At 46.6% G+C, this 3160-nt stretch overlaps 1 long non-coding RNA gene across 1 annotated transcript; it reads left to right on the top strand.

Annotated features, from left to right (window-relative positions):
• Window positions 1-2217: 2217 nt before the first annotated feature.
• Window positions 2218-2693, top strand: LOC144584483 (uncharacterized). Its single transcript, XR_013538749.1, has 2 exons — window positions 2218-2343; window positions 2596-2693. It is a non-coding gene; the product is annotated as an uncharacterized LOC144584483 (long non-coding RNA).
• The last annotated feature ends 467 nt before the right edge of the window (window positions 2694-3160 follow it).

The following is a 3160-nucleotide window of genomic DNA, read 5'->3' as shown; positions in this document are numbered from 1 at the left end:
CTCCGGTTGCTGCCTTTCTCCGTCTGCAAGGTGTAAAGATTTTTCCTTACATCGACGACTGGCTAGTGGTGTCACCTTCCAGAAGAAGGGCAGTTCAGGACACAAACTTCACCATACACACTTTACAAAGTTTAGGTCTCACCATAAACTGGGACAAGTCAACGCTAACTCCTTCTCAAGTGATGTCGTACATAGGAGCCACTCTGGACTCAAAAAAGGCAAGGCTTTTTCTGCCTGTGGACCGCATACAAAAGCTTCAAATAGCCCTGCAGGGATTCCTACCCCATGCCCTAGTGTCAGCACATCAGGCCGAACATCTGCTAGGCCTCATGGCATCAACAACGGCTGCCTTGCCTCACGCCAGGCTCAGAATGAGATCACTACAGGCATGGCTCCTTCATCACTTCAACCCGTTGTACGACCACCCAAAGAAGCAGTTGAAAGTCACCCCAGAGTTGGCGAGGCAACTGTTATGGTGGGGCTTCCGGCCACATCTTCTCATGGGGCGCCCTTTTCGTCCGCTACGACTATCGGCTCAAGTTACAACGGATGCGAGCCCCACGGGTTGGGGGGCTCATTGCAACGGCCACACCGTGAATGCCTTGTGGACCTCTCGTCAAAAGGGCCTCCACATAAACCATCTAGAGCTGATAGCAATAATAAAGGCCTTCAAAGCTTTTCTCCCCATAATACAGGGTCGTGGTGTGCAGGTTGTAACAGACAATACCACGACCCTGTTTTATATAAACAAGCAGGGAGGAACAAAGTCTCTGTCCTTACTTTACCTAGCTGTACTACTCTGGGAATGGTGTTGTGTCCATCATGTGTATCCCATGGCCATTCATATTGCGACAACAGAGAACTCTCTAGCAGACACTCTAAGCCGTCAAAAAAGTCAGTCCCACGAGTGGGAACTAAACCAACTCATGTTTCAGGAGTTATGCCACAGATGGGGCCATCCTCACATAGACATGTTTGCTTCGAGCGAAAACAGAAAATGTCACGCTTATGCCTCAAGAGCAGGGAAGGATCCCTCATCCCTGGGGGACGCCTTCATGATTCCCTGGAAGAAACATCTCATTTACCTGTTCCCGCCGATTCCTCTAATTCAAAGGACCATAGTCAGGCTAATTCAACACAAGGCCTCAGCCATCCTGGTGGCCCCATTCTGGCCACGTCAACCGTGGTTCCCAGTCCTCCGAGAGGTAGCCACGGACGTCTTCAAGTTTCCGATGATGCCAGACTTGCTCTCCAGGGACTCAGGGTCCATTCTTCACCCGGACGTGGAATCCCTTCACCTGACCGCTTGGAGGATCTGCCAGAAATTAAAGAAATATTAGATAAGTCTAGGAAACCTTCTACTAAATCTTTGTACAAATACAAATGGGACAACTTTGTCCGTTTCGCTTCTTCTAAAGATCTTCAAACATCTCCTGTTTCTTTGAGGACTTTGTTGATCTATTTAAGGCATTTGTTTGACCTTGGTTTGTCTGTTTCCACTTTGAAAGTTTATGCGGCTGCTATAGTTGCTCATCAGCCCTCTGGTTCAAGTTCTGCACAGCTGTTTACTCACCCGACTGTTAAGACCTTTTTTAAAGGACTTATGAATGCTCGCCCACCTGTAAGAGCTCCTATCCCGCAATGGTCTCTGACTCTTGTTCTGAATGCGTTAATGAAACACCCCTTCGAACCCATGTCATCCTGTGATCTCAAGTTTCTCTCCTTAAAGACTCTGTTTTTGGTGGCTATTACATCCGCCAGGAGAGCCTCTGAGTTAGCAGCTCTAAGATCAGATTCGCCTTATCTACAATTCTACAAGGATAAGGTAGTCCTCTTTCCAGACATTTCCTTTCTTCCTAAGGTGGTGTCTGAATTTCACCTAAATCAGCCCATATCATTGCCGACCTTGTTCTCTGACCCATCCTCGGACATTGAGAGGATGCTGCATTCTTTGGACGTCAAAAGGGCTTTGTCTTATTACATTTCAAGGACTAAGGACTTTAGGGTTTCCCACAAACTTTTCCTGTGCTACTATGGATCACGCAAGGGGTCGGCTGCTTCAGCTCCTGCCTTATCTAGGTGGTTAGTCTCCACTGTAGTTCTGGCTTATCAGCTATCCAAGAAGGATGTTCCTGAAGGTATTCGTGGGCACTCGACGAGGTCAATGGCAGCGTCCACTGCTTTGCTCCGAGGCGTCGACGTACCTGATATCTGCAGGGCGGCTACCTGGTCCAAGGTGTCCACTTTTGTCACCCATTACCGGCTTGACCTTCGGGCTAAAAAGGAAACATCCTTCGGAAGGGCTGTCCTCACGTCAGTTCTCCAGTGACGGCCCACCTTCCGGTAAGTTAGCTTGTCAGTCACCCAAATGTGTGATTCACAGAGTTCACTTGGGAGAAAGAGTGGTTACTTACCTGTAAATATGGTTCTCCAAGTGATACTCTGTGAATTCACACATACCCTCCCATCCTTCCCCACTGTCCGTCACTGCTGCTAGGTGCAAGCCTTAGTTTAGCGATGACGGATGTGTGGAACTGGAGGGAAAGGGAGGTTGCTCATGCGCAATAGGGGCAATGTATCTTTTTGATCTTTCAGATAAAGAGCTCTAGAATATTCCGAACGTTCCACGCAAGCGCGGACAAGACCCAAATGTGTGAATTCACAGAGTATCACTTGGAGAACCATATTTACAGGTAAGTAACCACTCTATTTCATTTGAGAACAAATAACAAACATAAAGCACTGAGGAAGACAATAATGCTGAGAAAAGTTAAAGGCAGCAGGAAAGGTAGATCAAATACTAGATGGACTGACTTCATCAAGAAAGCCACAGCCGGAGATTTTGAAGATCTCTCATTCATAGGGTCACCATAAGTATGTAACAAGAACAATGCCATTCCTATTTAAACCACATATTTCTAAATGTGTGCCTTGTTGTCACCATTCAGCATTGATTCCTGAAGACACCAAAAAAGATTACCCTGAAGTTCTGTGCAATAAAGTTCACCCTACATAAAAGATCCTAGAATCATGCTGGAGGGGTGGTTGATGATATGTGAGTAGGTGGTTAATTTATATCTTTGTCCTATCTATCTTCACATGGATTAGTTATACAAACAGGGCACTACATTTCAAACACTGATGTAGTTTTATTCAGCGC

The sequence above is a fragment of the Pogona vitticeps genome, chromosome 1 (assembly GCF_051106095.1).
Source record: "Pogona vitticeps strain Pit_001003342236 chromosome 1, PviZW2.1, whole genome shotgun sequence".
Classification (NCBI taxonomy): domain Eukaryota; kingdom Metazoa; phylum Chordata; class Lepidosauria; order Squamata; family Agamidae; genus Pogona; species Pogona vitticeps.
Note: the sequence above shows the minus strand (reverse complement) of the source record. Positions and strands in the feature narration are given on the sequence as shown.